The sequence below is a fragment of the Pelodiscus sinensis genome, chromosome 1, assembly GCF_052426305.1.
Source record: "Pelodiscus sinensis isolate ZL-2025 chromosome 1, ASM5242630v1, whole genome shotgun sequence".
Taxonomy (NCBI): Eukaryota; Metazoa; Chordata; order Testudines; family Trionychidae; genus Pelodiscus; species Pelodiscus sinensis.
This window is the reverse complement of record NC_143052.1, coordinates 320,666,639-320,681,142: the sequence shown is the minus strand read 5'-3', so window position 1 is coordinate 320,681,142 and position 14,504 is coordinate 320,666,639. Positions and strand designations below refer to the sequence as shown.

General features: G+C 42.4%; 1 protein-coding gene across 2 annotated transcripts in view; it reads left to right on the top strand.

Annotated features, from left to right (window-relative positions):
- The window catches only part of CWF19L2 (CWF19 like cell cycle control factor 2), a 173,487-nt gene that overhangs the window by 82,126 nt on the left and 76,857 nt on the right, over positions 1-14,504 (top strand). The window lies entirely within an intron of this gene.

Genomic DNA, 14,504 nt, shown 5'->3' with positions numbered 1-14,504 from the left:
TCCTTTAAGTTTTAGCAGTGGTTGGTCCTAGGAAGTCATATGACCCCCTAACTGATAGGGGCTGACCAGGTAATTTTCCATGGAGGGAGAGAAAGTTAATCAGAGAATTCCTGCCTGAAAAGGAGGCTATTTAAGATGCAAACATTTTTCAATTCTTTGTCTTTGGTTGGCATGGCACACCCAAGGGAATAACTAAAGACCCCAGGGAAAAGGGGACTTCCATGTATTGGAGGCTTAGCTGCAATAAGAACAATTTTAGGGTGAGTTTGTAATAAGTTTGTGATAAGTGTTAGAATTAGCTAAGCGTTTTTTGTTATTTTAAATTTGTAATCTACTTTGCCCTGCCTATTTTCACCATTTAAATCCACTGCTTATACTTAATAAAATCACTTTATTTATTATCAGTCCCAGTGTAAATAATTGTTACCTGGGGGAGAAATCAGTGTGTACATCCTCCTTTCGTTGTTAAAGGGGGCTTACCTAAATGATTCATTTCAATTCTGATCCCATTTGGGGAGATTTTTTCCCTGGAAACTAGGCCCCAAACTGCATTTTCCTGGGATCTTAAGAGTTTCAGTGTCTATATCGCTCCTCAGGGGGGTGGGGGCGGGGGCTGGAAGACAGCGATCTCAGCTCTTTGCCTTGGCTGGGGGAGACCAGGTAAGCTAGGATAGGGTAGTGAGAAGCCTCAGAGAACAAGGAGGCGAGCGTCAATGACTTTGTCAGCACTCCGGGGAGCACCCACAAGGGGTCTTCTGTGACCATACCCCATCACAGTGCAAGATAAATATAAAAACTGCAATATAAATTAAAAAGTATACAAGAAGCAATTCATGGTTTAAAGCAAGTTATGTAAGTTCACTGTGAAAGCTAGGTCCCTAGAAGCAGCAATAAAGGAAAAGACACTGTAAGTTTAAAAAAAAAAAAAGCGACCACCGTAAAATACTTATATAAAACACAGTAAATTAATTACTGTATCTTCTCTTCAGAATTTATAAGAGTTCGTGGGAATCCTTGCAGCACCTCTGAATGTGTCATTCATTTTTAGTAGGATAGGTGCTAAATTTTTGCTTTTTAATGTACAATCTTTAGATGGACAATACTGTGTATAAATAGACAAATAATAAACTTAATATACTTATAGAAACCTAGGAGGAGTTGCTACAAATACAAAAAATATGATTCAAGGTTCCTGTGCTTTTGATTGATAGACTGGGGAAAATTATTTTGACTTGAAGAGACTTTGTGACTAAGTAACAGGTGTTAGGAAATAATTGACCTTCTCAGTTAGCATGTATTATTTTTAGTTCTTCTGCAATAAAACCAATTTTGCCTTGACCTACATAGAATCATAGAATACTAGAACTGGACGGGACCTCGAGAAATCATCAAGATCTAACAAAGATCTACATTTATCTAACACAGATGTCTGTTATATTCCGCAGTTCACTAGAATATTTCTGGGTAATTTTGCTTGATTGAAATAGTAAAATGGCAATAACGCACTTTTTTAAAATAGAGAATTATATGGGGAAAAATAAACTAAAACATAAAGCATTAATTTTGAAGAAACCTAGGTTGGTAGCTGTTAGTAAGCAAATTAGAAATGAGTTGTCAATGTGATAATCAGGGCTCGACAGTTAGTGTAATCTACTCACCTGTGGCGAGTGGATTACAAGCTGGCACAGCCGCACAGCGCGGTCAGTGCATGCACAGCGCGCCGAACCATGCATCTGGCGAGCAGGGCTCGCTGCCACTTGGCGAGCCCTGGTGATAATGCATCAGAATAGATTAAAGCTCCACGGATGGAAGCCATTATGTCATTGCATAAGGTGTCCCTTTTTCTATAGGTCTTGCATGACCACATCTAAAGTATTGTGTTTAATTCTGGCATCCGTATTACCAGAAATATGCAGTTGGTAAGAAATTCAAAGAAGAGAAATGATAAAAATGATAGGATGTTTGAGGGATTAATTATGAGGAAAGATTAAAAGAGCTAAATAAACGTAACTTGACCAAACAATATAAAGAGGCATAAATATCCATACATTAAATGTGTGCACACCAGCAGGGATGGAAGTAAGTTATTTAGTATAGCACCAAGGCTAACTAGCAGTAGTGGGATTTCCTCTACGTGCTCTGAAACTGATAAAAACCAAGGAAACAAATGACTGTTTAAAGACACTTTTGTTCTTCCTTTCTTCCTTCATCTTGGAAAAGGTCTTATGCTTATACATTGTTTTTAATTGTATTTTCTGGTTTTTGCACTGTGTTCTTCTGAAATGTTATGTTTTAAAGGTGTGCTAACTGTTCCCACCAGATCTTTCTTCTTCTTCGGCTATCCCTCAATGCAATGATGAAGTCATTTATGAGTTTTTAATGGCTGAGGAGCCCAATTCATGCTCTGCAGATTTTCCCACAGAAATGACTGGTGTGGTCTTGAAGGAGGCATAGTTGTTTGTTGAAGTGTTGTGCCCTTTCTTTCCTTCTTTGTCTCTTCTCTTACTCATGAACACATCTGTTCTGCTCAAAATGAGCTATGGGTTGATGTATGTGTGGTGCCACTGTGTTTTATTCCACCAGTGTGAGATTTGAAGAAAACTGACCCTTCCCAGGGCAGAAACTAGCCGTTTGCCACAAAATGTGATTGTCCTAGGCAATAACAGAGAAGACTACTACGTATGAATGGGAAGGGAACCCTTCTTAATTTTTTTTAATCAAATAGAAGGAATTAATTCCAAGGCAAAGATTTTTCTTCTGTATTGTGGTGTTGCATCAAAATGTGGGAATAAGAATAACAGGGTGAATTGAAACCATCATGGGGTTATGCCATTTTGGCGCCTGACAATGACCTGTATTTGAGGGTCCTTTTTTTTTTTTTTTTTTTTTTTTTAAAGCTTCAGCCGTATTGCAAGGCTTGTTTTTCTAAGGGAGAGAATGGCATAAGTAATTATGTTTGTGGGAGAGAAATGTGTTTTAGTTGGACTTGATTTAGTTGTGGTTGGTTAGATTTTTGGCTTCAGGTTGAGGAGCAGCTGTAGGTTTCACTTTTGATTTGATTGTATTTTTAATTTTTTGGCAAAGGCACTTAGAGTCCAGTTTTGGTACTTTTGAAAATATCACAAGTTGAAGAAAGTAAATCACAATAACAATGCAGTATAAAAGTGGACAAATCAGTACTGGAGTTCTGATGTCTGCAGAAAAGTATGGCACATTGCAACAAGATAAATCAAAGGTATCAATTTTATTTTATTTTATTCAGTGTTCTACTTTAGAAGACTCTCACTACCTACAATATAAACTTAACATATATTTAAAATACAGCCTTAGTTTTATAGTTGAGTTATGAAGTCTATTGCTCCTAGTTACTAGATACCCTGTAAGATGCGTGAATGTGCAGTGACCTATTTAGCACCATCTGGTGCTCAAGAAACTCTCCTGGGGACTTGCTGCAGCCAGCAGAGGGCCACCCCATCCTTGACTCCAACTTAGACCAACCTCCAACTTGCTGTAGCCACGGAAGGGATGGCCCAGCTCCACACCTTCCGGGACAATCCAAACCCAGCTGCAGCCCAACCCTTACTTGAACCTGCTGGGGTGAAAGGGATGCTTCGTTTGCTACCTCAGCCCCGAAGGTGCCACCCAACCCTGTGAGATGTTCCTGTGAGGAGACAGAGCTTGGGGGAGTCCTCCGTAGAATAGCCCTGGAGCACCCTTGCACTCCAGCCTTCTGCCCAACCCTAAGCCTCTCATCCCCGACCCCACCACAGAACCCATACCTGCAGTCAGAACCCTCACATCCTCGCACCCCACCACAATGCCCAGACCCGAGTCCCCTCCCACATTCAGGATCCCTTGGCTCCATCCCTGCCACATGAAGTTTATATGCTTCAATACGATGGTGGTGCATCAAACATTACCATTACTTTGATGTAGATATGAAAATTCATTTGCTCAGTGTGGGAAAAATTAGAGGGAACACTGGTTGATAGCCATCTTGTTGAGTAGTAATACACTGTGGTCATCATCATGTTATATATAGAATCGTATTATAAGATATATCTTAGAAATCAGGGAGGGAAAAGATGCAGCCACCCCCCCTAGAAACACTTTCTTTCAGCCCACCAGGGTACAAATGAGGGGGTTTAATTCACATTTGACTCTTGTACCGACTCCCATAATCTCCCACTATGGAATAGTGACCCAGGTCAACAGTAACCTCCACAATCCCTATAGAGGGCAGAAGGTGAGACCGTGAAGAAGGGGCAGACTTTTTAAAGGGCAGTACTATGAAATATTCTTTTCCTTGCATGAATCCCAATTTCAAGTGTCTGCAGGTCTCCCTCGCCCCATTCACACACATTCTTTCCCTTTTTGTCCCTGCCCCAACACATTTATACTTTTCCCACCCCATCACCATCTCACTGCCTTAATCCTCATTGCAGAGCTTGACCAAATTCTGGCAACATCCACATGTTGTTATTAAATTAACCTTTCAGTCTCTTAGAGCCTCTGCTGCCATTGTTGATGATCTCTTATTTCTTCTTTGGCCCTGATCTTGGAGATTTATTCTGCTTTCTCTCCCCTGATCCAGGACATCCATATACCTCCATTCATCCATAACCATGATTTCCTCCTCGACTCTGAACTTCTGATCTCTCCCAACAACTGGAATCACCGTGCACACACACTCTCTCTCTCTTTCTCTCGATATAGATATAGCCCAGGCCCTCATGCAGAATTTTGCTGTCCACTTTTACACAGACATAGCCATCTTTTCTAGCAACCTCACTTGGTGACTTGTTCGTTTCAAGATGCAGAACAGAACTGCCTTCCTTGTTTTAAAACCCAACAGAGACATGTTTCTCCTTTTTTTTGTTGAACTCTTGTTTACTCCTGCGTATACTTAAGTGGTTCTCAAATTTTTAGATTGGTGACCTATTTCACACAATAAGCCTCTGAATGCAACTTCCTCTTTTAAAATTAAAAACATACATTTTAAAATATTTAACACTATTATAAATGCCAAAGTCAAAGCAGGTTTTGGGGGTATAGGCTGACAGACTGTCACCCCACACACATAATAATCTTTCAACCCCGTGAGTGGTCATGACCCTCAGTTTGAGAACCCCTGTTCTTGCTACTCTTGGGGCAAGATTGGTGTCTGCAGCTGCTACTTCTGGAATACCATTTCTGTGCTAGTCTGTCTCATTGACTATCTTATTTCAAGTCTCATCTTAAAGCATACACTATTTTCCTACTTTGTATCTTTTAGGGTATGTCTAGACTACAAACCTCTTTTGAAAGAGATCGTCTAGATAGCCACAAGACTTTCAAAAAAGTGATCTACTTTTTTTTGAAAGAGAGCACCCAGGCAGTCTGGATGCTCTCTTTTGAAAAAGCCCTGTTTGCGTTCAAGAACGCCTTTTTTCGAAAGAGCTCTTTCAAAAAAAGGCGTTCTTCCTCATAAAAGTAGGTTTACCAATATCGAAAAAAACCACCTCGTTCTTTCAATTTTAATTTTGAAAGAACGTGACGGCAGTCTAGATGCAGGTGAAGTTTTTTTGAGAGAAGTCCACTTTTTTAAAAAAAAACCTCTGTACTCTAGACACACCCTTAATTTCTCTCTCCTTTATTAATTTAGTTGGTTGCTAATTTAATTCAATACAGTAAAACTCCAATTGTCTGGCATCCAGTTGTCTGGCACTCCCAAAAGTCCGGCATCAACTAGAACCCGGAAGTGCTCCAGTCAGCCGCTCTCACTGTGAGCCACATGCTCGTTCGCGGCCCCTCGCTGTTCCTCTCATGGTCCCCAGCGCATACCGCTTCCAGCCTGCACTTGCTAGCAGCCGGCCGCTGAGCACAGGCAGCTGCCTTGGGACCCGGACATAAAATTGGGGGAGAAGGCAGACTGGGTTACAGTAGGGACAGGAGGCGTTTGGCTCTGGGGAAGAGGAGGGAAGGGAGATTGGGTTGGGAGTATGCCCCCCTATAGTACCTCCTGGTATTCTGGCATATCCAATAATCCGGCACCACCTTGGTCCCAAAGGTGCCAGATGATCAGAAGTCTACAGTACTGAAATGCTATTTTTTAAATTAGTGAAGAGTTTTTTGGATGTGTGTTGCAATGGCAATGACAGAAAGTTGAAAGTGTAGCTGCAGTAAAAGAAAGCAAAGAGCTACATTTAAATGTGAACAACATATAAACACAAATGAGCTCATGTTTCTACTTTACCACATTTTTTACAAAGTCCTGCTTAGTTGCTGGTTGTGTGGGATGCATGCTCTGGTGACAGTAATGGTGCTTTTATCCTCGTAATAGGGATTCAGCACTTTGTAGAATGAAGCCTATAAAGCACTGAGTTGATCCTCAACTTTAGGAGGACATCCAAGAGCTGGAAATAACTCAGAAGATGGCTTCAGGGCCAGGGTTGGCTCTAGGTTTTTTGCTGCTCCAATCAAAAAAATGTTGGGCTGTTCCTCCCCCCCTCCTTTTTGTTGGCTTTTACAAGTTTGCACTTTGCAATTTTTGTTGTTTTGTTTTGGTGACAGAGACAAGATTTCCAGTTCACACAAAGCTCTTTTTCAAGAGTCTTAAATCTCTACTTTATTGTTCTTATAGAAATAGGCTACTTTTTAATTGTGGTTTGAATGCATGAAAAACTATTAACACAAATAGTTAAGGAAATATAAACTAAGTACCAAAAATAGAAGGGAGAACTTGTGCCACATCTAAAACTCAAGTAATTTACGGCTATACTTAATCTTCAAACCAGTTACTATCAGCTAACAATACCACTCTATTTTAACATACTTGTCAACCAATTATGATAACTATAGCACCTAAGACATCTAAACTAAATCAATAAATATTTTTATTGTTAAACTAGATTTGTTTTGGAATGCAGTGGCTCCTTATGTGGCTCCAACACATCTATGTTATCAGATAAACTGAGATCAGTGGGTGTGCATGTGCACATTATATTTGTGTGTCCATCTTGTTAGTAGCCATTATATATTCAAGTTTATGAGGTGTTAGAGGGAGTGGAGAGTTGTATGTGCCCAATACAACTATATATGGAATAAAGCTTGCCTTAGAGACATCGAACACAAAAGTTTTCCCAGATCAACAAAGTTTAATTCTTTAAAGAAATATCTATGAAACAGCATGTTTGGTTCTTTGAAGAGTGTAGAACAGTTAATATTCTGTGTGTGGTGTAGAACAGTTAATATTCTGTGTGTGTGTGTGTGTGTGTGTGTGTGTGCGCGCGCGCGTGTGCTGGATCCTTGTTTGGTTCTACTTCTACTACAAACATGAACAAGAGAAGTATACAGTAGAGTCTCGATTATCTGACCTAAATGGGACCGACAGGTGGTCGGATTACTGAAAATGTTGGATGATAGGGACTCTACTGTATCCGGCGCCGCTTGGTCCCCATCCCTACCTGGCCCTGGCACCTTTCCTCCCTGCAGCTCCCGGGCTCCCAGCCCCGCTCGCTGCCCCGTGGCTCTCCTGGAGCCACTGATGCCACTCCTGCCAGCACCACTTTGTCCCCAGGTGCTGCAGGGAGGGGACAAAGTGGAGCCAGCAGGAGCGGCATCAGCGGCTCCAGGGCACGGGCCAGGAGAATGTCCCCCGCTCGCTGCCCCATCGCTCTCCTGGAGCCTCTGATGCCGCTCCTGCCGGCGCCGCTTCGTCCTGGGAGCTGCAGACATCAGTGGCTCCAGGAGAGTGAGGGGGCAGCGAGCGGGGCCATTCTCCCGGCCTGCGTTTTATCCGACCCTGCAGCTCCCGGGGACGAAGTGGTGTCGGCAGGAGCGGCATCAGCGGCTCCAGGAGAGTGACAGAGCAGCGAGCGGGGCTATTCTCCCGGCCCGCGCCCTGGTGCCGCTGATGCCGATCCTGCCGGTGCCGCTTTGTCACTGGGCGCTGCAGGGTCGGATAAAGCGGAATGTTGGATTACCGAAGGTCGGATAATCCAGACTCTGCTGTACTAGGAACAGACTTCAAAGGGTCCCTGGGGCTGAGGGTGTTGGGACTGGGGGAGAGAGGCCTAGGGCTGGGCCAGCGGGCTGAGTGTTTGTAGGTTTGCAGGTGTACGGTATTTTCTGATTTTTTTTTTACCAGACAGGAGACAAAAATACCGGACACCTGGCAAGCGTAGGCAGAAAGGGAGCATCCTATCTGGGATTTCCATACGGTGTAGATGGAGGGGTGGCTGATGGCTTGTAGTGGAGAGGCTCTCAGAGGTAGCAGCCGCCGAGGAGGAGCAGGACTCAGGACTAGGAGACAGGGCCGGCCAGCAGGCTCCGGGGCCAGGAGCACATGGTGCCAGTGCTGCCTGTGCAGCTGCGGCATCTCCTGCGGCCCTTTAAATTGGAGGGGCGGGGCTTGGCCTTGCCGGAGGCGGTGAGGAGCAGGACGGAGAGGAGACGGGGTGGCCAGCAGGCTCCAGGGCACATTGGGCTGCGGCCCTTTAAATCGTCAGAGCGAGTCGGGGCTAGGCATTGCCAGGGGAGGGGAGGAGCAGGAGGGGAGACAGGGGCATCCAGCAGGCTCCAGGGTGCATTGGTGCTGCCAGCTGTCTGCGCGCAGCCATGGCGTTTCCCAGGCTGCGGCCCTTTAAATCGGTGGGACGGGGCTAGGCGTTGCCAGGGGCAGCACCGGCTGCTTACCTGAAATGCCACCCCTGGCAAAGTGCCGCCCCAAGCACCTGCCTGATTTACTGATGCCTAGAGCCCACCCTGTTCAGGGCTGACTTAGATAATGAGAGCTATGCAGTAAAACTATATGATTCTCAAACTAAAAATATACAGATTTTTTAAAAAAAGGGATGAATTACTATTGTAGCCAACCCAACATCTCAGACATACTATAATGGGACTTTATGATATGACAGAAGAAGGGAAATGGGCCTATGTTTTTTAAATCCATAACTTGTATGTTCTTGTGTCAATATCTTTAAAAAATATAATGAAGCCATTGGAATCAGCATGCTTTTATAACTACGGAATTATCAGACTTTATTGGAGCTAACATAGAAAGTCTCTCATTATGAGGCAGGGACAGCAGATGTAAGGCAGACTCTTCAATTATTTGACTGAAAATAGCCACAGATTGAGATTAATAAAGCTGTTTATACAATTTGACAAAGTCTGTCTTAATACCCAGGTTAGTGATGTCTGCTTTATTAGGTCTAATTTAATCAATTAACTTGAGGTTTTTTTTTCCAGTTAGTAAGCAAGAAGCTAATACTATATCTGCCTTATATCTTTTTGTATGTCATTTTCTTTCAGAAAATTAAGTAAAATATATTCTCTGAGAATAACTCAAACTTTCTACCAACTGGCTTAAAATGTACCTAAAAGGTACAGGCTCAATCTACATAGTGGAAAAGATGAGGAAAGAGAAGCAAAGATGCATGCTGGCAGGGGGTTCATTTTAACTTCTCTTTTGGGATTGAAAAAGGTTTCGGCAGCTTGTGTAGGCCTGGGAGCAAGGGATCCATCATCCTAGTCTAGTGGTACTTTCTGACTCAGCAGCCAAACCATATTAAACCTCAATTGAGGGTTTCTGGAAAAGATCCTTTTTACAACCATTTTCAACATTTTAACAGCCATTTTCTGCAGGATGAACAGACACTACTGAATCCCATTTTGAGATGGGAGGCCTCTTTCCGTTAACGGGAGATGCAAACCACGCGGCCACACCACCTCATCAGTGCTCCCTGTTTATTCTGAACAGAGTATCTGCCTGGAGACATCTAGTATAATACTATCTGTACTATTTGATATAGTTTCTGATGTATAAGAAAATTGAGGGACCTCATTTGTAATCATAATAGATGATAATGATCTCACTAGTAACCCTTCACCAAACAATATGACCCTTCACCAAACTGACCCTTCACCAAACAATATCAGTTGAAAAGTTGGCAGTCATCATCCTGTACTTCCAATAAAGGACAACTAGCATTGTCAGTGATGTTGAAGTTATAGACCTCTCTCTCACTCTATCCTAAATCTTGTCAAAATGGCAAGGACCAGCAGGATTATAGCTTTATTTCTCTGTCCCTACAGTTTGGCTATTTTTGACTCAAGAGTGATCTCTGCAGATGAAAATCTCTCTTCAGGGACTAGTATTTAGCCAGTACATAGCATCATTGCCCACCCCTCTTTTGTCACCCTAAGGTAGCTATAAAAAGGGTGTAACGGTCATAGCTAGCATCCTTTATAGCAGAGGTGGAGAACCTTTTGCGGTTGGGGGGCCACTGACTCAGAAAAATCAATCGGGGCCACACACAAAAAAATCCTCACTGATGTGGTACCCGAGAGAGAAGCAGAAAGACACTCCCCACATTCCCCTTGCACTCCAGAGCCTAGGGGGCCCAGGCTAGTAGATTTTGTGTGCTTCTGCCCCGTGGTGGGACAGCAGGGTGGCTGGAACACCAGTACAGGCTCCTCAGTGCAGGGGGAGCCCTGAGCCTTGGGGACCAGATCCAGGCAGGCTGAGAGCTGCATCCATCCCCTGGGCCTGAGGTTCCCCACCCCTGCTTTATAGGGACTTCCTGGCCAGACCACAAAAGACATTTTGAGATTTCAAAGCAGTGCAAGGGATTTGACCAAAAAAACTGTTAATATTAACAAGTGTTTTAAGACCTATTCAGCTAATACAAGATATTTTTCTGCTTAGAATGGTTTAGTCTAATATAAGACAGTGAAGAATAGAAAATTACTTTTAAAGCAGTTAACTGTACTTTATAATGTGGATTAATTTGTGAGGTTACGATGTATAGTATTTCCCAGAAAATCCTTATTTTTGGTGGTATGCAAACCAGAAAGTACAATACTTACTGCTCAAAGTCCACAATGATGTCACAAAGCTGTTTGAATTTTTTTTAACTGAAGAAAACTTGATATGAAAATCTGACAACAACATAAAAGTACCATTTTTAAATTTTCAGTGTTGTAGCAGGATTTGTTCCAGGATATTAGAGAAACAGGGTGAGTGAGATAATATCTTTTATTGGACCAACTTAAAATACCTTGCCCCCTGTTTTTATAATGACATTTTTACAAAGTTGCTTTTTCAGAATAGAACGACACTTTGGAATGAGAGGGGGAGTGCAAAAATAACAGAAACCCCCACAGAAATATGACTAATGATCTGAGAGAGAGTTAGATCTTCTCATTACCTACTCACTAAATTCCACTCATGAATTCTTAGTTGCCCTCTGTTCTCTCTCAGAGAGAAGTGTGTTTCAGTGACCCCTTTGGAAACTGCCTCCCACTCACTCATGCATATTGCAACATGTACAAGTGAATGGGAGGTGACAGGAAGTTGTTGATATAGGTGAAGTCCTGGGCGAAGTTCTGTTCTGTTTGTTAGGCAGTGGTGGAAAAAGTACCCCAAAAAGTTACTTGACTACTGCTACTTTGGAAAAAAATGTAATTACGTAAAAGTCAAAGAATCCTCTGGAAAAGTACGTACGTACAAAAGTATTGCATCTTAATTGTACTCAAGTATCCAGAAGTAAAAAGTAGGGGGGAGGGAGGAAGAGAAGGTAGGGAGGACCAAGCTTCATGGCTTCCTACAGGCCAGATCAACCTTTTGAAGTTAGTAGATTTTGAGAGTCCCCCCAGGCTCTGGGGTGAGGCCAAAATGAGGGGGTCTGTGTGCAGGGGGAGGGTCTGGCTGAGAGGGAGATGCAGGAGTGGGCTGAGGGTGAGGTGTCTAGAAGGGTGGAGGGTGCAGGAGAGGGCCAGGGCTGGAAGAGCTGGGCGGGAGAGGGGTGCAGGAGAAGAATGGCGGGGCAGGGGCAGGCCACGAGGAGGGAGGGGTGCTTATCTATCTCGCCACTCCCATTGATTGAAATCTGACCAATGGTAGAAGCGGGGAAATCCTCTCATAAGTGGTTTCCAGCACTACATTCCCCCAGCCAGGGGGGAGGGTGAGCAGTACCCCGCTTCTTCTCCCTCACATGCCAGATCCAGCCTGCAAGGTTCAGGGCTCCTTACCCCTGCACAGATACTGTTTTTGAATGACAAGGTGTTAATGTGACTATTAAAAGTCTTCTTCATTGGCAGGGTCATTGTGCTTGTTGATTGGTTATTTAAAAAAAAAAGTCATTGCATGATGATTGGATACCTTACGCATGCGACTGTGCTTTAGCAATTCAGAATGCTGTCTTGTGCAACTGTCAGTGGGGTGATGAAAGTAGTGAGTAACTAAGAGCTTTCGGAAATGGCAGTGGAGTAAAAAGCAAAATATTTTCTAAAGAAACTACATGAGTAAAAGTTGAAGTATCACAAAATACATTATTTGAGTAAAGTACAAATATCAAAAAAATGTACTTGAATAGCGTAACGAAGTATTTCTTAAAAGGAAAAACTATGTAGCACTGTAAAGACTAACAAGATGGTTTAATAGGTGATGAGCTTTCGTGAGCCAGACCCACTTCCTCAGATCATATTCTGGAAGAGAATTGGCATGACCATATATACCAAAGAATACAATGAAAAAAGTAAACACATTATTAAACTGACAAATCAGATTTAGTGCAGAAGGTGGGGTGAGCGGAGAGAGAGGGACGGAGGGAATAGTTATTTATGAGCCAATGAATGGCTAATCAGGGGTGGGGAAGCTATCTTTGTAATGGGGAAGGTAATTAGCATCTTTAAGACCCATTCGTAAAGTGTCAAATTTAAGCATGAATGACAGTTCTGAAGTTTCCCTCTGTAATCTGATGTTAAAGTCTCTTTGAAGTAAGATGCATGTAGTAAGGTTATTAAGACTATGTCCAGGTAGGTTGAAATGAAAAGCAACTGGTTTTTCTTGTGAAGATGTCTTATGTCTTATCTGTGGGCATTAATTCTTTGGCGAAGAGTCTGACAAGTTTGTCCAATATACATAGCAGAAGGACACTGTTAGCACATGGTGGCATAAATTATATTTCTGAGTAAACAGGAATATGTGTTCTTTATCATATAACTGACATAGTTAGGTCCAGTGATGGTGTCACCAGAGTAAATATGTGGATAAAGTTGACAACGGGGTTTGTTGCAAGGGAAAGTTCTAGGGTTGGTATTAATGTGGTATGTCCTGTGGTGGTTGGTAAGAATCTTCCTGAGGTTAGGTGGTTGTCTATAGGGGACTATGGGTCTGTCCCCCAGAGCCTATCGGAGTGTAGTATCCTGTTCCAGTATAGGTTATAGGTTATTGATAATGCGCTGGAGAGGTTTAAGTTGGGGGCTATAGGTGATGAAAAGTGATGTTCTATTGTTGGTTTTCTTGGGCCTATCTTGAAGTAGGTGGTTTCTGGGTATTCGTCTGGCTCTTTCAATTTGTTTTTTTATTTCCCCTGGTGGGAAGTATTTCTTAGTTACTTTACACCTCTATTGTTAGGAGATTTGGCCTTGACTCTTATGGGAATTTTGGTTTGGTAAATTGGTATAGATACCTAAAAAAAGTTGCAAATTCTTCACTTTGTTCTAGAAGTCATCTAGAAGATGATGACAATCTGAGCTTTAATGTTGGAATGAAAGCCTCACCTTAGAAGGAGACTGTACTTCCCAACTTTTCTAAGGGGTGGGGTTTGAAAACCATGTTGCTTGTGATTTCAAAAGTTATGCAGAAGAATAAACCAACATCTCTTTTCATGAGGAGAGGGGAATAGAATCCTTTTGTCATCTCAAGTGCAATTTATATCTTATCTGTCCTAGGGTTTCATACTTGTTCCTGTCACCATAACATTTTAGCACATAAACCATTCAGGATTTTTCCTGCTCCTGTAGCTTACTTAAAACATGATTGGCGTATATAAACAAACAAAAAATCTGTGTTGGTCTGTGTTGCATTTCTTATGAATGCTGTAGATTACATAGCCAAGATTTAAATAATTTCAAGCTGCATATTGTGGTGAAAGCAACAGATCTTTACCGACAAATATAACTGTAACAAAATAAATTGAGTGTGTTGCTAAGTGTCTATCAGATTGTAATTGTCACTGTATTTTAATTTTGGCTTGTGAAATTAACACAATTGAACTGAAATCCTTTTGAATTAATCACGTGTGTAGAACTGTATAATCTGAATAAGACACTGCAGCATCAGGAATGGCACTTGTGCAATTGAACCTTAGAATTTTTAAGATGGTTTTAGTGAACACATATTTTGTTATTGTTTTTGTATTTAGTTTGATGGACTGTTAAAACACTAAGTTATAATTTTTCTTTTGTTGCTATTACATGCCTAGTGTTTTTCATAGATTTTTTTTAAAATTGGATTCTGTTGTAAATACACTTATTGCTTATATACAGATTGAACCTCCCTGGTTCACCATCCAGCAAAAGGGAGTTTACTGGATTAGGGAAGGTCAGGCCGCTAAGCTCTCCTGGTTGCCTCCAGTCGCCTAGAAGCTCTCCTCCTGTCCACCAGCCCCACTGCTAGCCCCAGTCACTGGGTTCTGTTGTCCTCGAGCCGCTGGCCAGGCTGTGCTCCCAGC